The sequence below is a fragment of the Gopherus flavomarginatus genome, chromosome 3 (assembly GCF_025201925.1).
Source record: "Gopherus flavomarginatus isolate rGopFla2 chromosome 3, rGopFla2.mat.asm, whole genome shotgun sequence".
Lineage (NCBI taxonomy): Eukaryota > Metazoa > Chordata > Testudines > Testudinidae > Gopherus > Gopherus flavomarginatus.
Window position 1 is genome coordinate 17,685,407 of NC_066619.1, and position 25,361 is coordinate 17,710,767.

At 43.1% G+C, this 25,361-nt stretch overlaps 1 long non-coding RNA gene across 1 annotated transcript; it reads right to left on the reverse strand.

The window, feature by feature from the left end:
- Positions 1-829: 829 nt before the first annotated feature.
- LOC127047017 (uncharacterized) lies at positions 830-9,942 on the reverse strand. The gene is made up of 3 exons (XR_007773270.1): positions 9,834-9,942; positions 4,063-4,199; positions 830-1,180 (listed from the first exon to the last, which is right to left on the reverse strand). It is a non-coding gene; the product is annotated as an uncharacterized LOC127047017 (long non-coding RNA).
- Positions 9,943-25,361: the final 15,419 nt, after the last annotated feature.

Here is a 25,361-nt window from a genome sequence, read left to right on the forward strand (position 1 = left end):
GTGGAAAAATTGGAGAAGGTACAAAAAAGAGCCACAAGAATGACTGGAGGGCAGAGAAAATGCCTGACAGTGAAACTTAAAGAGCCTGATCTGTTTATCTTACCAAAAGGATTTCGGGATGACTTGTTTAGGTGTATAAATACCTTCATGAGGAGAAGATACTGAGTGCTAAAAGACTCTTTAATCTAGCAGAGAATAGCATAGCAAGAACCAATGGCTAGAAGCTGATGCTGGATGAATTCAAATTAGAAATAAGGCACAAATGTTTAACACAGAGGATGATTAATCATTGGAACAAACTAGTAAGGGAAGTGATCTAATCTCCATGTTCAAATCAAAAGTGGATGCCTTTCTGGAAGATAGATTTTTGTCCCACACAAGTTATTAGACTGTACATGGGGGTAGCTGAGTGAAATTGAACAGCCTATAATACACAAGAGATCAGACTAGACAATCTAATGGTCCCTTCTGGTCTTACGCTGTATGAATTGTTAACTGTTGTAGGGCTCACTCAGTGTTTGTAGTGCACTCTGAAATGTTGCTCAGGTTATTTTATGGTGCCTATTGCCTATCCGAGACTTTTTAAAAAAGCAGCTGCGTTATTTTCCATTTCTCAAACGCGGCATTCTTAGTTGTTTCCTACCTGTGTTCCTTTTAGCACCTTCAATTACATGGTCACTCTGTAGGAAAGGAGACATCCCTATTTGCCAATGGAAGTACAGTAAGCCAAGGTCAGCGCATTCAGTTTCTGTGTACAGCTTCGAATTCCTGTCTAGCACAAAAGCTGTCAGAGCCTCTTTGCTCCAGGAACATTCTGCCTTTGAATCACTGTTCAGAGACACTATGGCTCTTTTTCAGTGCCTCAAAGCTTTCTGCCTTTATTTTTTTCCACCTGTGATGACTCTCTCATTGACAAATTTTGTTCCATCCCCAAAACCTTCTTTACCATTACCCATGAAAAGCCGAGCCATCCTTTTCCTTTGATTCTGCAGCACCACTGTCTGTGCTTCAGAAACACTGGAGTCCTTTGTTGTACCTGGTACCTTTCACCTGCTTTCACTGATGTCTCAACTCTAGTCTGTTTTTGATTCCTAAACTTGCAAAAAGTATTCACTGGGTGCTGGGTGCTTTGAATGCCGGAGTAGTGATCTTCTAAAATTCTCTTCTTCTTGATTGTGCTCTGAAAGAAATGCCAGACAGCCATGTATGATTACTTGGCATTCATATCGCATTTTATGCCTTAAGTGGTATATGATAAAGGGAGAATATTGAACTCAAAGACTAAATACACACAGGAATGTGTGACGGCACTTTAGATCCATTCATTATGCATGCTGAGAAAGATAAAACTAAGTCTGGGAGGGAGACTTTAGACTTTATAGCTCCAAAGTGTTGGTCATTCAATTGCAAGTCCTTTGGGGGAGTGACCTGTATTGTATGTGTCACTGATCTTCTACTACACAGCTCTGTGTGCAGCACACTTCTAATACTACGTATCAGAGGGGTAGCCGTGTTAGTCTGGATCTGTAAAAGCAGCAAAGAATCCTGTGGCACCTTGTAGACTAACAGACATTTTGGAGCATGAGCTTTCGTGGCTGAATACCCACTTCTTCAGATGCATGTGGTGGAAATTTCCAGGGGCAGGTATCTCTAGCTTGCTTGCTAGCATATACCTGGTCGTTTATGCTAACCAGGTCGTTATGCTAACCAGGTCGTTATCTCTAGCTTGCTTGCTAGCATATATATACCTACCCCTGGAAATTTCCACCACATGCATCTGAAGAAGTGGGTATTCAGCCACGAAAGCTCATGCTCCAAAACGTCTGTTAGTCTATAAGGTGCCACAGGATTCTTTGCTGCTAATACTATGTATGTTAAGCAGATACCTGATATCTCCAGACAAGCACCCATATTGCCTGGTCTAAGACTTTTATAATCCCTTGTTATAGGAAACCTTGTCAGTGTAAAAGTGAGCAGATATTGTGGCAGCTCAGTGTCACCTGCAGTTTCAGAGGGTTTGTCCTGTAGTGTATTGTTTGTATAGCAATGAATTATGGCTGGTGTAAGAGGCTTTCCTTGGGAAACCCTCACAAAACAGCGATGTGTATTTCCTGGAGGATAAACTTTTGCAAAACTACCTCATTGTTCTTCAGATCTGACCTTATCACTCTCCTTTGCTGTGATGCCTACAAAAAACTTGACAACAGGTAGGCAGGTACCTTTTATGCTGACTAGCATCATCTCATTGCTCCACTGTCTGTATCCACCTACTGTCTCTTGTCTTGTACTGAGATTTTAAGCTCTTTGGGGCAGAGGCCATGTTTTTGTTCTGTTTGTACAGTGCCTAGCACAATGGGGTCTTGGTGCTACTACAACACAAATAATTAATATAATATTATTAAATAGAAATGATAATTTTGTAATTAAAAAAAGGCACCGATCTTGTAAAACTCTCATCAAACTCAGTAGGAATCATGTGTACATAAGAAATTCTTGATCGGATTCAAAGTGATCATTTTCAATAGGGACATTTGCGTCTCCTTTGCATATGATTCATTGTTACGGATTAAAAAATATTCCCCTTCCTAAAAATGCCCAGTCTGGAGCAGCATTTGGGTGTGTTGATCACTCAGATAAGGAGTTACTCTGCGATCGAAGTGATGTGCACAGACTGACTACGGTTACCAGATGTATATACAAATTCCAACCAAAAAAAAACAAAAACAAAGGAAAAGAAGATCAACTAAGACCAACTGGATAACTAATTTGTCCCACTATAGCAGGACTACCTTTTACATGGAACTTGGACCTCTACGTGCTTCCTTACAAGACTGAGGAGAGGTCCAGAAAGGCTTGTTCCCAGTATCCAGTTAGCCAGAGTACCTCCCACAGAGGTACTTTTGTCTTTGTCACCTAGAAAAATGCCAAGAACTTCAATCCATGGCATCACCTGCGCAAGGACTATGGGGCACATCTTCAACTGGGATAAATTATGATAGCTTCACTGACTTCAAATACACTATCATAATTTACCTCAGCTTCCGCTCATATGATGAGCCTCCCAGTTTCCTCTATGAGAAAGGTAACAGGGCTCCTTTATCTCTCTGGCTTGTGGTCTTGATGGCTGAGGGTATGTCCAGATTACCCGCCATATCGGTGGGTAGCGATTGATTTATCGGGGATCGGTATATCGTGTCTCGTCTAGACGCGATATATCGATCCCTGAATGCGCTCCCCATCGACTCCGGAACTCCACCAGAGCGAGCAGTGGTAGCGGAGTCAATGGGGGAGCCGCAGCCGTCGATCCTGCGCAGTGAGGATGGGCGATAAAATGGAATAAGATACGTCGACTTCAGCTACAGTATTCCCGTAGCTGAAGTTGTATATCTTACATTGACAACCCCCACAGTGTAGATCAGGCCTCAGGCTCTACTCATGTTCACTAATCTGCTTAAAACAGCAAAAGGGCTCATCAGCCAGGAAGTGGGCAGTACAGAGACTTGTGTGTTTTCTGCACGAGGAGCCATATGATTGCTGCCCCACAGACATATCAATCTCTGTGTGGTGTCTCTTTAGATTACTGATGTTTAGCACTGGAGAGCGTCATAACATTATGAGATTCTCTCTCAGGAACTGAATGAAATTGGCTGAAACACTGTTGGCAAGTTGGTACTTTTTTCAGGTTTTACACTTAACATATCAAAAGAGAGCGGGGCATGACATGGATAGTTAATTGGCAACTTTTTTAAAAGCACCTAAGTTCTTGGCATCCTTTATGGGCAACGTTCTGTTACTGTCTTGAAGAGGGAACTAATGAAAGAAACTGGAGCAAGAACACATCAAGGACAAAGCCGGAATCCAGATTTTAATGATGCAAACATAACCTTTTACTGTGGCAAACTCACCCTGAGTTTGTCACAAACCTTGTTAAAACCCACACAGCTACTCAGTACATTGTTTAATTATAGCAGAGCCTCTGAGCTCCCTTGGAGTTATGGATATTCAGACTTTCTAATAAACTTCTCCTTTTCTCTCCCCAATTTTCAGTGGTTTATAACTTACTTGTACAAATGAGCTTCAAGTTGAAACTTGGGAAATATACAATTATAATGTGTTTGGTCTCTGCCTTCAGGTGACATTTGGGGTGGGGGGCCAGTTTGTTCAGGGAAGCAGGAGAGCCACGAGTTTGAGAAAAATCCCTGGGAAGAGTGGGAAAAAAATAGTTTCCCATTTTGAAAACAATTCTAATCACAATCCCACTGCCAGACCCCTAAGGAGAACAACAGCAAAGATGCTTGAGCTTGTCAACTTGATGTATGTAGTCTTCATTAAGGACATGTGTCTTCTGTGTTGCAAAAACATTAGTAAACGCCCCTCCAACTGCACCCTGTTTTAATGCATTTCAATTTTCACAATTAAAATTGCAAACAAATTAGGCAAAAAGTTATGGTTCCAACTGACTAAGTTGTATGGGGGCATTTTTAAACCTTTTTTTTTTCTGGTTCATTGTGTAAACAATCCTAAATATTAGGGCCAAATTTTCAGATGTGCAGACCCCTTTTGAATAGGCAGTGTCTGAGTTTCACATGTACATCAGGATTTCTGCATACACGACACCGTTGAGGTAATGTTATTGTTAGAACCGTAACTTTGACATTTCCTGACTCATTTTGTTTTTTGATTCTTCAGCCTTAATGTATTGAGTGTGGATGTATTTTATACACGCACAAGTTGTGTTTTTCCTGCAAACTATTGGAATATGTAAATCCTACAGCACAAACTAATCTCTTTCAGATAAAAGGAGGTGTTTAGATGGCTGTTTCAACTTTTTCATAATTAGCTGCTTTTGTTTCAGTGCTTTATAATGTCAATAAATTACCCCAAGCATCTCTATGAAGTTACACAGGCTTCTTCACTGATTTTTTGTTTTAATGTGGTGGAAATTTTTCTTTTCTTTTTTGGAAAAGAAGAAAAGGACCCACCTTTGCAACTTTTAGCCTGTTTCCTCCTCCTGTCTTAACACTGATTCACTTTTAGTGCCTAGTTTGCTGGCTGCTGGCTCACGTCTCTTTTAGGGCATTTTTGACTGGATGGCAATTCATCAATTCAGTCATGCCCAAAGCCTCCTCTTTCTGCCCTTTCCCAGTCTCCCTAGGGTGCTCTCCTTCCACTGCTTTCTCCCACTCAATGTTACCAAGTCACTCCACTGAAATTCAGTCTTTAGTTTTCTCTCTTGTCTCACCTACAATTCTCCTGTGTCATTGGACACAATACAGTGCTCTTCACAGTAAAAGCTTCTCCAAAAGAAGCAGATCACTTTCTGCAGGAAAGGATACAAGTAAAAGCTATTTTTCCTATGGGCTTTATCAAAGCACTTGTGAGCTGTAGTGTGGTCAGAGTTCTCTTCCATAAGGGCCAGATTCTCAAAGGTTCTCAGCATCCAGCATAGAATCAGAGAAGATTAGGATTGGAAGGGACCTCAGGGGGTCATCTAGTCCAACCCCCTGCTCAAAGCAGGACCAACCTCAACTAAATCATCCCAGCCAGGGCTTTGTCAAGCCGGGCCTTAAAAACCCCTAATGATGGAGATTCCACCACCTCCCTAGGTAACCCATTCCAGTGCTTCATCACCCTCCTGGTGAAATAGTGTTTCCTAATATCCAACCTAGACTTCTCACACTGCAACCTGAGACCATTTCTCCTTGTTCTGTCATCTGCCACCACTGAGAACAGCCGAGCTCCAACCTCTTTGGAACCCCCCTTTCAGATAATTGAAGGCAGCTATCAAATCCCCACTCACTCTTCTCTTCTGCAGACTAAACAAGCCCAGTTCCCTCAGCCTCTCCTCATAAGTTATGTGCCCCAGCCCCCTAATAATTTTCATCGCCGTCTGCTGGACTCTCCCCAATTTTTCCACATCCCTTCCATAGTGGGGGGCCCAAATCTGGACACAATGCTCCAGATGTGGCCTCACCAGTGCTGAATAGAGGGTTATAATCACTTCCCTCGCTGTCAGTGCTCCTACTAATGCAGCCCAATATGCCATTAGCCTTCTTGGCAACAAGAGCACACAGTTGACTCATATCCAGTTTCTCATTCACTGTAATCCCCAGGTCCTTTTCTGCAGAACTGCTGTTTAGGCAGTAGGTCCCCATCCTCTAGCAGTGCATAGGATTCTTCCATCCTAAGTGCAGGACTCTGCACTTTTCCGTGTTGAACCTCATCAGATTTCTTTTGGCCCAATCCTCCAATTTGTCTAGGTCACTTTGGACCCTATCCCTACCCTTCAGCGTATCTACCTCTCCCCTCAGCTTAGTGTCATCCATGAACTTGCTGAGGGTGCAATCCATCCCATCATCCAGATCATTAATTAAGACGTTGAACAAAACTGGCCCCAGAACTGACCCCTGGGCACTCCACTTGATACCAGTTACCAACTAGACATTGAGCCGTTGATCACTACCTGTTGAGCCCTACTATCCAGCCAGATTTCTATCTACCTTATAGTCCATTCATCCAGCCCATACTTCTTTAACTAACTTGCTGGCAAGATACAGTTTCCTGTGAGAAGACTGGAGCATCCCCGACCTACTTCCCCTTAAGAACAATAGAAATTGCTGAGTGCTCAGAGCACTTTTGAAAATCTGGGCCTAATTGCTTAGCCGAGGCCAGGAGTTAGAAAGACTCCAGGTGAAATCATGGAGCTACTGAAGTTAACAGAAAAATTTCCATTGATTTCCAAAGGGCCAGGATTTTACTCCTGGAGCAACAAGGGCTGTGTTTAGTCAGTTGGAAGCTAGAAAGTCAGCAGGATCTAAAGAGTCCTGTCTGTGTCCAGTGGCCTTAATAAATAATCTCCATTATATTCATTGCAACTGAACTCTCTCTTCTCTAGCACTGCACGTTTTGGACACAATATACCTGTTAATCCTGGAGGGAGATTCCTACATTTTTTATGGAAGATGAGATCCCTCACACTTGCTTCATCTTGAACCCATTGGAAAAGACGCAGGAGCTCCCAAAGGGCCATGGCCCCTTTAAGAGAGTTCTGCATCCCCGTGTTCACTGCAAAGATCCCTGAGTAGCACTCTGCACTCTCCTGCGTTTCAGGGCACGTGGGGTCATGAGGCTCATACAGTCTGGACTCTAATGAAAATATCACAACAACATCATGCCTACCAATTGTATACTCTGCCTCCTTTGTAGAAGTGCTTCGACCCCAGCTAACAAAGGTTTTCTCATGAATTTCCCCAGCAGCTTCCAGCTAGCTCACCCATGGCAAAATTCAGCCACAATTTCCTTGTGAATCAGGAGCTCAATGGATTCAGCTCTCAACCCAATGGGAAAATATTTGCATTGTCCCCTCAAATATTTTATTATTATAGCTTGTTCTGAACTGAGCCCAGTGTCAATAGAAAGACAAACTATCATATTCTGCTGGCCAAATATAGAATACATTTCTGCTTCTTTTGAAGGGAGAGGACGCTTATTGCTTCACACATAAATAATAAATTCCAAGTATTAATAAAGGGAAGAAAGCAAGCGGCTACATTAGGGACAGTTCTGCTGAGTGAGCTAGGAGACAATGTTTAAAGAGCATAATTACACTCATTCTTATTGTAATAGCCCAGCTCTGCAAGTTGATGGCTAAGGCAATCAGTGTATTTTTTGGAAGATTTATTAGAGCCAGGAATAAAGGGAATGCTTTACCAGCCCCCAGCTGCTGTGCACAAGCAGCATGTTAATTACTGCAAACTCCCACTTAGCAAATAAGTAATGATTAAATTAAAATGTGCAAGAGCCCTTTTTTAATTAAAAAAGTGTCTGTTGCCTTGACACAATTTCAATAAACTTGAAGCAGGTGAATGGCTATGAAAGAAGGGCCCGATGTTGCAACCTTGACTCATGAAAAATGTAAAGGTTCAATTAAGTGTATGTTCAGCAAATATGTGAAGAGTTCTGGTGATTTCCTCCCTCCCTCCCTCAATATAGAAGTCTAGGTAGGAGCAGAAGAGACAACATCTGGGAGGACTGGAAGATCCAGGGTCTTGTCTGCTCTGGGGATTTGCCCCAGTTACGGCCTTTGGTGCCTTGCTTCCAGTATAACTGCACCAGGACAAACTGCTGTTTGTGGACCAGCATCCAGCAATGTCACCCGAAGCCTGAATTTGCACCAGTTAAACATAACCAAGCTTGAGGCTGACATTAGCCAAGCTGGTGCACCTTGCGGGTTACAGCTGCTCTAGCTATTTGCCCTAGGGGTTTACCTCAAGTCAGCTGGCCACCAGTAACTGAAATCTTTCAGTGTAGATAAGCCGTAGACGGAGGGGAAACTGCGAGAAAATGAAGGATCCTGTCAGGAGGATCTAGAGAGATGAATGGAAGATCTCAGAAGCAGGGGCAGCTCCAGGCCCCAGCACGCCAAGCCCGTGCTTGGGGTGGCAAGCCAGGGGGGGTGCTCTGCTGGTCACCACGGGGGTGGCAGGCAGGCTGCCTTCGGTGGCTTGCCTGCGAAGGGTCCACTGGTCCCGCGGCTCTGGTAGACCTCCCGCAGGCATGGCAGGCATGGCTGCGGGAGGTCTGCCAAAGCCGTGGGAACAGCAGACCCTCCGCAGGCAAGCCGCCGTACGCAGCCTGCCTGCCGAGCTTGGGGCGGCGAAATGCCTAGAGCCGCCCCTGCTCAGAAGGGCAAGGAAGGTGGTTATTTGGTTTTGGTTTTTCTGTGTAAAGAAAAGTTTGGGGAAGGGGGGAATTATTGGAATCATGACCTATAGGTCTGGACCTATCTCTGGTTGTTTTTTTATTAGACATTTCCCTAATTGGGACAGACACTTTGTTTTATTATAATAATTTATTAGTAATCATAATAATTAATTATTGTTTTATTCTAGTTTATGATTTGTTATTAGTATTTATTAGTTATTAGTAGTATTGATTTGCATACACATTGAACCTAGAGGAATGATCACGGTCCCAGTGTGATAGGGGTTGTAAGTACACATACTAAGGCCATGTTTACACAGAGACCTTACAGTGGCACAGCTGTACTGATGCAGCTGTGCACTGTAAGATCTCCTGTGTAGCCGCTCCACAGAGCTTTCCCGTTGACATAATTCAACCACCCCCAATGAGCAGCGGTAGCTCTGTCGGCGGGAAAACGTCTCTCATCGACATAGCACTGTCCACACTGACACTTCTGTCATTGTAACTTTTGTTCCTCGGGGCAGGGTGACCAGAAGTCCATTTTTAAAGGAACAGTCCTGTATTTAATCCCTCCTGCAGGTGTCCCGACTTTTTTTTAAAAATGGGCAAATTGTGCTGTATTTTCTGTCCCCCTCCTCCCCATTAGTACTGATGGGTCCTGCTGCTGCCTGGATCTCTGCTCGCCAGCCACCTGCCCACCAGCGGTGAGTGGGAGTGTCCAGTGGCCGATGATGGGGGTGGCTGTGCAAAGCTGGTGGTGGGTAAAAGCTGCAGCATGCAGGGCCGGTCATTCCTCGTGCTGGTCAGTCTGTGCAGCCCCTGCTGTGTGCCAGCTCTCGGCCAGCAGGGCCTCGTCCCCTGTCCCGTTTCCAGCTAGCACTGGCTGCGCGCTGTGAGCTGAGGTGGACGGTGAGTGCAGGCAGGTGCCAGGCAGCGGCTGGTTAGGTGTTGCCTCTGCTGCCACCCATCGACCCTTTATGTTCTCCCTCTCTCGCTGTCCTCTCCCTGCTTTGCCTCTCCCCCCCACCAGCCCCCTCAGCCCCACTGTTCCCCCATATCCTCCCCGGCAGGGCGCATCCCATTCCCAGCACCGTGTGGAGAACCAACCCTGGTTGGAGTGCTCAGCTCACCAACACTCTGGATGGCAGGCTCCTTCCTTCCCCCACTGTCTCTGGTTGGGCTGGGCCCTTGGGAAAGTCCAAGACCCTCCAGCCTGAGTCGCTGACCATGAGGAGCCGAGCCCTGCATGTGCCAAAGACCCACACAGCGCTGGCACTGGGAAGCCTCTCTGTCCCTCAGCTAAGCTCTGGAGTGGGTGGAGGGAGGGGGAGTGATTTCCAGGTTGTTTGCATCTTAACCCTGCAGGCTCCATACCAGCCCCCCGGGCAGGGCTTAGCACCATTCACCCCCGAGCGCCTCGCTCTGGGTCCTGCCAGGGCTGCCAGGTCCTGCAGGGCTGCTCCATTTCCTAGGCACCCTTTGCTGCTAAGCCACCTCTCTGGCCGGGTTCACTGAAGCCCCTGCAGTCAGGCACGGCCGGCTCCAGGGTTTTTGCCGCCCCAAGCAGCGGAAAAAAAAAAAGCCACATTCGTAATCGGTGGCAGCTCCACCGTGCCACTTTCTTCTTCGGCGGCAATTCAGCGGCAGGTCCTTCCATTCGAGAGGGACCAAGATACCCGCTACTGAATTGCCGCCAAAGAGTCCGAAGCGCTGCCCCTTCCTTTTGGCCGCCCCAAGCACCTGCTTGCTGAGGTGGTGCCTGGAGAGGGCCCTGCAGTCAGCTTCCCTGGGTCCTGGTGCACAATGCATCCTGAAGGCTTAACACCTTCCTGCCTGTGCTGTAGCTTGGGAACAGGAGGCAGCTGGGTTATGTCAGTGGCCAGCAGCAGCCTGGAGGTGTTAGCTGCCTTTTGACCCTGGCGGGCAGGAAGGTACATGCTGTTTCTAGCCACAGGGGAGCCTGGGTGGGGTGTGGGTGGGGAAGAGATGAGCTCCGCAAAGACACAGGCTAGGTCATCCCTTCTCCCTCTCCCCTGTGGCTGGAAGCAGCTCCTGTCCCCTCCCTCCCACATAGAGCTGAAAGGCTGCTGCTGGCCACATTCTGGTGTGAACCCTGGCAGAAATCTGGGGAGGGAGGTCCTGTGACCCTGTGTGCCCCCTCATGTGTTGCTTCAGGAAAACACAGCACCAGGTACCAGGAGAGGGTGGAGACTGCCAGCAGGGAGGGTCAGGTCGGTCAGTCATCCATCCATGTGACAGAGGGTGTATGGGAGTGTTTGTCACCTCTCCCTGTGTTACCCCTAAAGCCTTAAAGATAAGGAGGTAAATACAAAGAATCCAACTATGCAGTATTTGTTTTTAACAGGGTGCAGTCAACTTGATACTAATTTGAATGTTTGTACTGCATAGTTCTGATTGATTGCCACTGAACTCGCTTGAATACCAGTTAGTTTACCAGGTGTCCCATATAGAGCACAGGGAAATATGGTCACCCTACTCAGAGGTGTGGTTTTTTTTCACACCTCTGGGTTATATGAACAAAAGGGCTAGTGTAGACATAGCTTAAGAGACAGTCCCTGCCCTGATCAGCTTTTAATCCAGACGGGCAAAACATTTTACAGATGCACAGAGAGATTAAATGACATGCCCAATGTCCCACAGGAAGTCAGCGGCTGACCCAGATATTCTGAATCTCAGCCCAGCAAGACCACCCATCCTTTAATAGGCTGTCTGCTGGTCCCCTTCATTAAAGACAATTCTGCTATATTAGGTTTCAAATTCATTTGTTCATGTACTGGTTTAAACAGTGTGAATTAAAGTCATTCAGATATATTGCTTCAATTACAAGGAGGTTAGGTGGTAGTAAACCACATGACACAGGCCACCTGCAAATCAATAAAATCCTTTCAGAAATCAGATATTACAATATGCTCTCACTCTTTTCTCACAAAAATGTTTCAGCTCCACTACGCCCAAGTACATGGTGGTATTAAAATGTATCTATTAATTATATTTCGATAATGTAATTAAATGAAGCTTACAGAGAGTTAGAAAGTTAGTTTCAGGGTGACAGGCTTGTTTGAGTGCACATGAGAATTAAATCTACTACATTAGTGCCAAATAGCAAGAGAGAAACTGAATCCATGTCACTTCTCATTTTAGTTATATTGAAACTGAGAGCAGCTGCAAAAGCTAAGGCATGAGATGGCTCACTACTATGGTAACAGGCGGCATCCCTTCTGTTCAACGGCTCCAGAAAAAAAAAAAGGGCAAATACTTCATATTTCAGAGGGAACCCATGTTAATACTTATTTTTAAGTGAAAGCAGATGACTGGAGTTGGGGCTTCTAGGTTCTGTTGTGGACTCTGCCACTAACTCACTGGGAAAGTTAGTCAGCCTCGGTGCCTCAGTTTCTCCCATTGCAATATTTAAGAACCTCTGCCTCCCATGTATTTTGAGACCCTTAATACTGTTATGCTGAAAGGTGCTAATGGCTGCCAGTGCAGGGGTGGTCCTAGATCCAAAGACAATCACAGACCGCATTACAGTCACTCTCTTTCAGGTTCAACCAAAGGAGAAATCAAGCCTGTTTATGTGGTGAAAGCAATTGCAGACAATGAAGGGCACGGACCACACAAAGCAATAGGCCACATGGCAGGTCAGAGCGAGGCCATGCTGACAAAGGGGGTTTCCCTGGTTATAAACCCAGGGGCGAGGATATCAGTTGCAGGCTCTATGGGTTGGAGGCTGAAAAGCCAGGAGAAAGAGTTGTGAGTGGGACCCTAAAAGGAAGGAGAGGGACAGAGCTCGGATGTGGGGATGTCGGAGTGAGGAAATGGCCTGCTGCTGTTTGTTTCTCCGATGTTCAGGGAAGCAGTCATTTTTTACATTTTTTTATAAACAAACAAGATTACGGGAACAGACCCAGCTCATGTCACCAATTTCTTATCCTAATCGAAACAACCCCACAAAGCCCACATTTTGGCTCAGTGCTTGGGCCAAAACAGGCAACAATATTAATAAGACTTAGCAGTTTCATATGGCAGTTTTCCTTTTCTAATCATTTAACAAATCTCAACATTTAATTCTTCCAGCTTCTATAAATTAGACAAGTATTATTCCTATGCTACAGACGAGAAGGAGGAAACAGGTAAGTTATATGATTTGTCCCAAGCCATGCACTGATTCAGTACCAGAGCCCAGGATCACAACTCAGGAACTCCTGTGCTCAGACTGACACAAATAGCACTTCCAGACTGCACAAAATATTTTTTGACCAGTTCTACCAACACCAGTTCCCTTCTATAGCCACTAGAGGGTTCATTACACACTGCCTTGAGTAGCTAAGAACACCACCTTGAGTACAAAGAGAACATGAAGAAATGAGTGTTGCCATATCAACCATAATGAGAGTAATTAATTAAGGTGGGCTATTATCAACAGGAGAAGAAAAACTTTTGTAGTGATAATCAGGATGGCCCATTTCCAACAGTTGACGAGAAGGTGCGAGTAACAGGAGGGGGAAAATTAGCATGGGGAAATAGTTTTTACTTTGTGTAATGACCCATCCACTCCCAGTCTTTATTCAAGTCTAATTTAATGGTGTCCAGTTTGCAAATTAATTCCAATTCTGCAGTTTCTCGTTGGAGTCTGTTTTCCAAGCTCTTTTGTTGGCGTATTCTGACTTTGAGGTCTGTAATTGAGTGACCAGGGAGGTTGACTAACTACAAGCCTGGTTATCACTACAAAAGTTTTTCTTCTCCTGCTGTTTTTCTTCTCCACCCTCATTGATTACTCTCATTACAGTTGGTATGGCAATACCCATTTTTTCAAGTTCTCTGTGTATATATATCTTCCTACCGTATTTTCCAGTGCATGCATCCAATGAAGTGGGTTTTAGCCCACGAAAGCTTATGCTAAACATTTTTTGTTAGTCTCTAAGGTGCCACAAGTACTCCTCATTCTTTCTCCTGCTGGAGAGCATCTAACCTGCTATCAGGATGCTCAAGCAAGTCCAGAGAAAACTAAAACACCAACTCAGCTCACCCCGCGTTACTCTCTTCCACAAGTGACCCTGCAGCTTTTCCCATGCCCCTAGGCTGGCAATATCTCCCTGTGACCATATGCACTGCACAGTCTTGCTCTCCCTTCTCAAGAATCATTTCACCCAGTTCCCTTCCAGTATTGACCTCCACACTTGACTCCTTACCTTTGGCTGGACTTCAATTCTCCAAGCCAACGTATTGTATTGCCTTGCTGCAAGGAACCAAGGAGATGTGCATGTAACTAAAACATCTCATTATCCGTTGTTGTTGTCACCATCTGCCTGGGTGGTGCTTGCACTCTCCCCTGCCAGCCATGGGAATGAAAGACTGAGTTCAGGCCCTTTTTTTCTTTTAAAGGGAAACAGGAAGCCTGCACCCCATGCAGTCATTTATGCTACTGCCAAGTGGGTGTGAAACACAACCATTGCACCAGTGCACATGACATAATAAAGTGCAGGGTGATGGAGCATCAGCTCTGAAAAATTTAACCTTTAGAGAGCTAAGAGCTTGTCTCCACAAGTTTACCAGCAGAGCTAGATCAGGATATTTATACTACTATGGTAGTACTGTTATATCTCCCGATGCAGATAGTCTTATTCCAGAATGAGAATGCCCTTTCTTGGTGTAGTTTATATTGTTTTCAAAGCAATATAGTTTACACTGGAAAAAAGCATTGTTAGGGCTCGTCTCCATGTGGAAATTGACCAGAATAGCTATGTCCAGAATATCTCCCTGTGTGGATGTGCTTTTCTGGAGTCACTTTTATCAGTGCAGTTAGAGTGGAATTGTGTTCATGCAAATTGTAGACATGTTATGTGTTCTGCTGGCCGATTTCCCTGTGTCGACACACCCTAACGAGCCCTAGGTAAGCCATCAGGAGACTGGCTATTTTCCTAGATATTTGGGGAACACTGAGTTAGCAGGGAGGCTTCTGGCTTCTGGGAGACAGGGGCAAAATAGGGCTCTAGGATGGAGCAAGTGGCTCCTGCTCACAAAGAACTGTCCTTGCTTTCAGAGCCTGCACTCCAGCATGACATTTCCCTTAGTACAAGGGCCAGTAGGGGGAGGTGGATTGCAGTGACAGGGGAAAAACCAGCCCAGGGCAACTCATTGCGTGGAGACAGAGAAGGGCAGCTGGGCAGAGAGAAGAGGTGAGGTTCCAGGGTTCAGTAAGGGAGTGATGGAGGTGGGAGGAACGTCCTTTTGGTTGTAGGATGGAGGTGGAAGCTGCATTGGGCTACAGAGTCTAGTTGATGTATTGAAAATGAGTATATTCAGTGTGCTCTGTCTCTCCAATGTGCATGGTGTCACCAGGAGAGCTAAGAGTTAATGTGGACTCATCACAAAGTGTGCTACATAAACACATTGGCTGGCAAGTGATATCAAATGGTAATTCTTTAGATTGGCATAAATATAAGTGAACTCATCTGTCACAGCAGCTTCCTTAGAGTCCGAGAGCCCCAGCACAGCATGTGTGTGAGTGAGAGAGAGTGTGTGTGTGCATGTTGCTGAATGGCAATGGAGGTAGAAGGATGATCACCAAAACCTCCTGGATCCTGTAGCTCCAGATTTGTATCCCTAAAATATACTGGTGACATTGGGCAGACAAATATTTCACAAGAACTGAGAGCTGCAGAGCCCAACCATGTGCTCCATAAAAGGATAACAGAGAAGATGATAGCAGCATTGCTGCAACAACACATCAAAGGGACCACAGCAATAGCTTCTCAGCAAGAGATGTAATCATTCCTAGAGGTCATGAGGGCTCTTCCCCTCCCCGTGCTGGCACTTAAAATAATTTGAGACAAACTACCTTTACAATGGTAGTTTGGCTGCTCTCAGATGTGTCTGTGATTGACACATCTCCCATGTCTCTGTCACACCGTCACATATTCCCAGGGCATGTGTTACAAACAATAGTCTTTACACCACTGAAGGCAAGTCCATATTGTCTTCATTTTACAGACGAGGAAAACAAGTCTCTGTCCAAGGCTACAATTCAAGGCATGTGAAGACATGCTTTTCAGGATCAGTTCTTGAAAACTGATCTCAGGAACAAGGTTGTGAGACTTGTGCAGTTGGGACAAAACTTCGAAAAAGCCCTTGTAGGAAACACTTCAAAGCTAGGTAGTGAGATGTTTGGCTCTGCCCACACAAGCTTGATGCACCTACATGCTCTTTACTGGGAGAAGAGTGTTGTTGTTTTCCTGGACATTCTTTAATCCATTTTACACTCAAGGAAGGCTGATCTTATGGGTAACGCATTGAGTTGGGACTCAGGAGTGTAGCTAGGCAAAATATTTTGGGGCTGAATCTCTTTTGGCAAAACATGCAAACACTGAAATATTTTGTGAGTTTGTGTAGGTTTTGCAGAATTTTTTTGATCAGAAAACTTGCAGTCTATTAATTTCATTGGGTGACTCCCGGTTTTTGTTTCGTGTTTATTCACTTTTTCCACCCATTCATGATTTTATAGACCTCTGTCATATCCCCCTTAGCTGTCTCTTTTCTAAGCAGAGCAGCCCTAATCTTTTCAGTCTCTCCTTATATGGAAGCCATTCCATACCCTTGATCATCTTTGTTGCCCTTTTCTGAAGCTTTTCCTGTTACACTATATTCTTTTTGAAATGGGGTGATCAGAACTGGACACAGTATTCAAGGTGTGGGCACACCATGGATTTACAATATTTTCTGTCTTATTTTCTATCCCTTTTCCAATAGTTCCTAGCATTCTGTTAGCTGCTGCTGTGCACTGAATGGAAGTTTTCAGAGAACTATCCACGGCGATTCCAAGATCTCTTTCTTGGGAGGTAATTTAAAACTGTCATTGTATATGTATAGTTGGGAGTATTTTTTCTAATGTGCATTATTTTGCATTTATTAATGTTGAATTTCATCTGCCATTTTGTTGTCCAGTCACCCCGTTTAGTGAGATCTCTGTAACTCTTCACAGTCAGCTTTTGACTTAACTTTCTTGAATAATTTTCTATCACCAGCAACCTTTGTCATTTCACTGTTCATCCCCTTTTCCAGATCATTAATTAATGTTGAGCAGATCTTCGAGAGATTCCACTGATCACTTATCTCCATTGTGAAAATTGACCATTTATTCCTACCCTTTGTTTCCTGTCTTTTAACTAGTTACTGATCCATGGGAGGCCCGTCCCTCTTATCACTTGGCTACTTAGTTTCCCTAAGCACCTTTGGTGAGGGACCTTGTCAAGGTTTTCTGAAAAATCCTAGTACACTATATCAACTGGAACACCCTCATCTACATGCTTGTTGACTTCCTCAAAGAATTCTAATAGATTGATGAGGCATGACTTCCCTTTACAAAGCCATGTTGACTCTTTCCCAACAAATCATGTTTATCTATGTGTCTGCTAATTCCATTCATCACAATAGATTCTACCAACTGAAGTTAGGCTTACCGGCCTGTAATTGACAGAATCACCTTTGGAGCCCTTTTGAAAAATTGGTGTTATATTAACTACTTTCCAACAATCTGATACAGAGGTTGATTTCAGTGGCTGGATCTAGTTCTGCAATTTCATATTTGAGTTCCTTCAGAATTCTTGGGTCACCTGAAACAATTTTTTCCCCTATTTTTCAACTTACTAGAAAACTGAAAAATCCATTATTTTCCCAGCTTTACTTTAAGAAATCTAGGTTCATTTTCAGACCTTAACACAGACATCATGTGAGACCTTGGATAAGTCACCTAATCTCTCAGTGCTTCAGTTCCCCATCTTTGAGGACAGAAACATCAGTCCTTCCTGTATCTGTCTTGCCTATTTGGGCTGTAAATTCTTTGGAGCAAGCACTGACGCTATATGCAGCACCAACCACCCTGGGGCCCTGTGCTTGGTGGGGATGTGGAAGGCTATATTAATACAAATTAAACAGTTACAATAACGATACTTCCCAACTTTTAACATCTTCAGGCATATTTCAGACACTTTTCCCTCTGCCATGCAGGGCGCTAATTAGCATAACTCAGATTTGTTTTCCAATCCAGACCAGCTGGTGGACCTTATACAGTCTAAGAATCTGATAAAACTGTGAGTGATTTGTCCCCTGCTGAGCTGGTAGTAGAGCTGTTAATGGAATCTTAGATCAACATATTTATTTATTTATTCATCAAACCTTAACTGAATGTACTCCTAGATTTTGGCACTTTCTGAGACCATTCCTAATGGAGTGCTGTTGATGCTGTTTATTAGAATGCTGTGTAAAGTTCATTCATGCTAGAACTGAGAGTTTTCTCTTTTTGATGCATAGACATGCCCTTCTAGCTGCTAGTGAGAGCAGGAGCCAGAGACTACAAATGTCGATGGTTTTTTTTTTTTTGAATTATGTTAATTTTATGTGGAAAAAATTATAGAGTTAAAATATGATCGTTTGAGATCTAAAATAAAGAGAAAGGGAAACAAAAATTCGGCTACTGGTGACGCTACACCCCATCCCGTTTTCCTTTTTCAGACTGCAGCAAAAAGAAAAGCTGCACTATCTTAAAAATGAGACTATGGGTAGCATGATCATTTCCAACGCCATCATCTAGCAGACCTTCCCCTAGTTTTTTAACAAGTGTACTGCACATATGCACACACACACACTTTTGGGATAGTGCAAGCTCTTCACATTAACAATCCCCTTCCTTTGAGAAACAGTTATTTCATGATAGGGCATTTCAGAGGGCTGAGGGTCCGTTTCTCATAATAACAAAGGGGTAGAAAGGAGTTCTTGCTGAAATGATTACTTAATGCCACGCAGGGCTATATTATGCTGTTAATGAGGCTAGAGCCTTAGATAGGTGTCATATGATTGTTTTCAATTTGAATAAAATAAATACATTTGTTACTTTGGCAAGTTGACTAAATACAGGACAGACTGCTCAGGAATTCCATATGGGATCTTCAGCAATCTCTGTCTCCTTTTCAGTAGGCAAATGCCCACATCTCAGAACCACCATCACTACTGGCACTAATTGCAACCCTTGTTGGCAGCCCCAGCCCAGAAAGAAAGGATGGAATGGGCATGGAGATCCACAGGTGGTGCTTGCAGATTTAAGTGTACTGGCAGGGAGGTTTAGGGGGAAGCTTATGTCTATGCTGATGTCCATGCAATGGCTGGTTTCTGGGCAGATATTTATTTTGATTTAAATAATAATTAAAAAGACACCTCTCTGAGGCTCTAGGCACCCTAACACGGTGGGCTGTAATGGCTTCTGTCTGTAAGGGTATGTCTATGCGGAGATATTGGAAGAAGGAGGTATGCGTCAGGACCCTAATGGGGCCCTGGATGATCGCTACTTCCCACCACACAACACAGATGTAATGAGGTTAAGTGGTGCCCATATAAAAGAAATGAAAACTACTGCTTATTCCTCAAGAAAGGTTTTTAAATGACTTATGACTATAAATGCAACAAAGACAGAATAGGAAAAGAAAAATCAAAGACCAGCATTGAATAAGGATTAATATAAATGGCTAGTTATATTGAAGATAAACACAAGTACAGGTAATATTATGCATTAGTTACTTACTACTATAAAAGCATGTCATTGGAATTGAATATAAATGGCAAGTTATACTGATGACAGGCACAAGCACATGCAAAGCTCTTATTACTTTATTAACTAACTTTACAGGTACTGTGTCCCTGCTCTCAGCAAACACGAGTACAAGCAAAGGTACTATAAACTGATTAACAATTTACTACTATTTCTAAACAATCTAATACCATTATTAAGCTTTTACTACTATTTTTAACACTGTAGTATTGATATAACCTGAGTTCAAATTATCCTGACACTACCATTTTTAATACTGTAGTGTCAACACAACTTGAGATCAAATCAGCTCGAGCAACCCAGACTTCTTTACTCCGTAACCTTACCCTGCATTCATCCAAAAAATACGTTATCCTTCAGTTGGCCGTTTTCTGCACTGGCCAGGTACAGACAGTCGCGAAATGCACGTCCCTTCAGTTCAGGGGGTGAGAGTTGGGTTTACCAACACCCACAGACAAGTTTGTGCCTTCATACTTTTTATCTCATCTGCTGGCCGTGTCTCAAAACAGACCAACCAATCAAGTTAGGCTGAATGTTTACTGTGGTGGTTGTAGTAACTTTGATCTCTAGTTGTTTTAGTTTTATAAGTGATGCACAAGGAGATAACTTATCTCCATATAGCCCATTGTCTTGACTGTGGGTAATGTGGTTTTATAAGCCATGCCTGAAGGCCTAACTTGATTCACCACATAGGAGTCAGCGTAAAGCGTTATCTGGTTGTAGCGTCTCTTGACCACAAATTGCAGCTTAATTTTGCAAAGCTTGCTTTTTAAAGCGAATTTTACAAGGCTCGCTCTGTAAAACTTCTGGAAGTTTGAGATTTAACACTGACAATACTATTTTTCATTTCAAGCTTGAGAATACTCTTGTTCAAATTATTCAGTCTACACTGCAATTAAACAGCTGCGGCTGGCCCATCACTGCTGACTAGGGCTGGTGGGGCTCAGGCCTATAAATTGTCCACACTGCAATTTTATCATCCTGAAGCCTGAGCTCTGCAAGCCCAAGTCAGCTGATGAGGGCCAGCCACAGGTGTTCAGTTGTAGTGTAGACATACCCTAAATGGTTTTAAGGGGTAGCCTCATGTTGAGCACAGTACCATTGTCCAATCTTATACACAGAAGTCTCCTAGATGTTCAGTCTGGCACCCTGATTAACATGAAAAACACTTTTAAAGTTAATCACCACCACAATGTGTTTACTTCTCCTTGCTCTTTATTCCTTTGTTAGCCTGTGGCAGAATGCTACATTGTATTGCACCTGCATATTGGTTCCTTACCAGGAAAACCTGTGGCAAAACCAGGATGTTGTTAAACTACTGAGTAAAGACAACACTGGAAGTTGATTGTATTTAACAAATTTACACAGAGAGATAAAGAGAATTTTCAAAGGTTTGTCAAACGAGCTAGGCAGCAGCCAGTCCTTGGGATTGCTGTAACTCAGGCTATAACAAGCTTGTCATACTGATGGATTAAAAGTGATGTGCAATTGGAATCTCAGGACTGGATATTGCTCCTTAGTGATTGTCATGACAATTCGGCTACACTCCAATGAGTTCAATCTCGTTACACTCCATATTGGGCACATAGCTTCTGGAATAACTTCAAAACTTACACAACAGACGCTCACTTAGTAGATAACTCAACTCAAGGTTTTACTTGTTATCAAAATGGTGGGAAAACAATAACAAAACCCCCAGACCCACACCAAACTTACCTGATTTCAGCTCTTAATAGGAGCTTAAAACTCAACTCAGAGTTTGCTAGTTTGCACAAATCTTTCCAAACTGGCTCCCTGTTTTGTATTTTCCCATTATTCATGTAAAATTCATAATTGTGGATAGGCTTAGCAGGAATGAGAGTGAAACTCACCTTAGATGTGGTTCCTGTAGGTGTAAGCGCATTGGCAGGACAGTTTCGGGGGAAGCTGGCACTACTGATGTCCTTGCTATACCTGGCTTCTGGTTACATATTTTTTTTTATTTATTTTGATTTCAATAACTAAACAGACATCTATCCAAGGCTCTAGACACCTTATCACACCATTAACAACATGATTAAATCTCAGCAACATTAAAACAATCTGTTTGTTCAGTTTGCTGGTTTTCATTACTTTTTGCTTTGAAATTTTAGGTTCCTTCCTACCCAAATCTTGAAGCAAAGTTCTGGGGAACTTTCATAGGGAACTGTTTGCAGCAGCTCCTGACAAGAAAAATTGCTGAGTTTCGCACAGCTCAGCTTACTACAGACGAGTTGTGGGACAAGTAGCTCTTGGTACATGACATTCAGTGAAAACATTCCTTCTAACAAGGAAGAAGTTTTAGAGCAAAGGATTCTGCTGCCACTCCATCTGATAACACTGAAGGGCCTCACCTGTGTGTTGGAGTGCCATGAAGACTGGCAACTTTTGTTTGGGAGAGCTGGAAATAGTAGGACTGATGTCACTTTTCTTTTTGTAAAGATTGATTTACATGTTCAAGGTTAGTGCTAGGGTTGAAAGTTTGTCCTTGATTTTTCCATGCCTCTGTCTCAGCCACCCAGGATGGGCCTTTGGCATCCATGAAACACAAGGCAAAAGGACCTTCAGATTGAAGGAGGATCCAAAAGCAGTTTGGCACTCCAGGTGAAAGTAGTGGCTACCACTAATAGCACTAAAGCCACTTCAAACTTCCTCCAAGCCAACTGCTTGCCCCTCTACTGATCAATGATTGCAAACTCTAGCCAGGAATAGTATGAGAAGGAGCATAGTCTAGTGGTTTAAGTACTGACCCAAGAGAAAGGGATTTCGGCATTCCAATCCCAGATTAATGCTGATGCCTTCTCTGGCATTAATCAAGCCATGTACAGCTTATTTCATAGGTCTACTTAGCTACCAGTGGGGATGACTAGTTATATATATATATATATATATATATATATATATATGTAAAAAATTATTGTAGTGCCTAGGAACCTTAAACACAGATCAGTGCCCCATTGTTGTCAGATAAATAATAAAGAAGATAGTTCCTGTTCCAGAGATCTTGAAATGTTGTTAATTAAAGTAATTAAATGGTAATTAAAGGGATTGTAATTAAAATAGTTAATGTAATAAAGTGTTGGTATCTAAGGCTATGTATACACTATAATCCAAGGTATGATTGCAGCTTGGGTAGACATACCTGTGCTAGTATGGCTAAAAACAGCAATGAAGATGTGGTGACAAGGGTCTTAGCACAGGCTGGCCAACCTTGCTGGGACCCTGGCTACCTAGTGAAGCCTCTGCCATAGCAGCTACACTGCTGTTTTTAGATGTGGTAATGCAGGTAAAGCTAGCATGGGTTTGTTTACCTGAGCTGCAATTGCATCTTGGATTGCAGGGTAGACACATCCACAATGTGTCTCCAAATTCATCAGAATACATGCACAAGCCTCCTGGATGGAGATGTGTAGACCACTCACTTATCTGACTAATTGTCCCATGCAAAACATTAAAAAAAATATGTTGGCAGCCATGCATAGACCCTGACACAAGGGGCTTGTGGGAGCACACACTTTTTATATAAACAAATCTGTTAATTTGGAGTATGTCCTAAGGAATCATCTGTTTCACCCATGTGCACAGTGATGTGCTCACAGTGGTCATGCTTGGAGGAGGGCCTGCAAAGGAGGCCTTTGCAAAAATGGCCAAGGCAGGGTCTGCAACTAGCAGGGAGAACAGTGGAAGTAGATCACTTCCTGCCTCAGTTTCTCTTTCATGTAAAATGGGGGTAATAGTTATCTACCCTTCAGATGTGTTGTGGCAATTAGTTAATGTATGCAGAGAGCTTTGGCAATATAAAGATCTCTCCAAGTGACAACTGTTATTACCATCATCAGGCTGCATTTGGCAGAGGGCATTATAACATGCTTGAAGGATCTCTGATGTTCCATCCCTTAGAGGGCAGTGTTATCCAGATAAACAAACACCACATATTATTATAGGAATTACTGTAAGTATGTTTTGATTGCTGCCTTTGGAAGTAATCACTGTAATCTTTATATGGAGATGGGTAAATTGTTCTCGAGCCATTTCTCCAAGCCATTAGGTACTATATAAAATCAGGGATAGGAAGAATAATCAGGCTGAAGATTGAAATATGGAAGATTCAAACCATGTCGCTCTTCTGGTTTTATGAATAATAAGGATGGTAGCTCCGCTTTGCCAGATCAAAAAGTGCAGAACATGATCTCCCCAGATGCTCTACTGTGCTGGACTTTCATACTTCCCATCTTGTGCATTGGGAGTATCAAACCCAGCATGACCCCAGCATGAAAATCCTTTCACAAAAGGAAGTTATAAATATGTAACTATTTTTGAAAGGAATCAGACCCTTCATGCATATTTCATAATGAGTCACTAGTATCTAATTTCTTCCATCTAAATAACCCCAATTACATTTCAATGCAATCTAAATTAATACAGACTAATTTTCAGTTAATTACCAGTGCCCCATTGTTGGTATGTAAGACATACCACCACATACAAGAGACAAATAGCCTAACAAAACGGTAAAAGTCTATGTTACCTTTTTATAGTAATCCTTCAGTGCAAATAGACCAGTTGGAGGTTTTGCATTCTCGCTGTTATTTCCACCAAATATCACACTATAAGCACCTTTGACATAATGTACATTTGGCTATGAAGCAAACAAATGTGTAATCGAAGGCTGGCGTGATAGAAAGGTCACACTATATTGTTTATAAAGAACACAATGAACGAAGTAAAGCACCAGCATTAGGATGGAATATTACAATACCACATACCATCTAGCTTCATCAGTAGCTGCATCATCACGATATAGCTGCTCCATGTACAGAAATCTTAGAATCAGAAAAATGTAGATCTGGGAGGGACATCAAGAGGTCATCAGGTCCTGCTCCCTGTGCTGAGACGGGACCAAGTAAACCTAGACCATCCCTGATGGATGTTTGTCCAACCTGTTCTTAAAAACCTGCAGTGATGGAGATTCCACAACCTCCCTTGGAAGCCTATTCCAATGCTTAATTACCTTCATAGTTAGAAAAGTTTTCCTAATATCTAACCTAAATCTCCCTTGCTGCAAATTAAGCCAATTACTTCTTGTCCTATCTTCAGTGGACAAGGAGAACAATTGATCATCTGCCTCTTTATAACAGCTCTTAACATATTTGAAGACTTTCATCGGGTCCCCCAGCAGTCTTCTTTTCACAGACTAAACATACCCAGTTTTTTAAACCTTTCCTTATAGGTCAGGTTTTCTGAACCTGTTATTGTTTTTGTTGCTGTCCTCTGGACTCTTTCCAATTTGTCCACATTTTTCTTAAAGTGTGGCATCAAGAATTGGACACAGTACTCCAGCTGAGTCCTCACCAGTGCAGAGTTGAGCAGGACAATTACTTCTCATGTACAGGATGTCCTACATATGACACTCTTGTTAATACACCCCAGAATGCTATTAGCGTTTTTCACAACTGCATCACATTATTCAATTTGTGATCTATTATTACCCCCAGATCCTTTTCAGCAGTACTGCACCTAGCTAATTAATTCCCATTTTGTAGTTGTGCATTTGAGTTTTCCTTCCTAAGTGAAGTACTTTGCACTTGTCTTTATTGAAATTAATATTTTTTATTTCAGACCAGTTCTCCAATTTGTCAAGGTCCTTTTGAATTCTAATTCTGTCCTCCAACATGCTTGCAATCCTTCCAAGCTTGATGTCATCTGCACATTTTAAAAGCATACTCTTCACTCCATTGTCCAAGTCATTAATGAAAATATTGAATAGTACTGGACTCAGGACTGATCCCTGTTGGGCCCTACCAGATATGCCCTCCCTCCCAGTTTCACAGGGAACTATTGATAACTGCCCTTTGAGTGTGGTCTTTCAACCATGAAACCCACCTTAAAGTAATTTAATCTAGACCACATTTCCCTAGTGTGCTTATGAGAACATCATGTGGGACTGTGTCAAAAACCTTACTAAAAACAAGATATATCATCTACTTCTTACCCCCCATCCATTAGGCCAGTAATCCTGTCA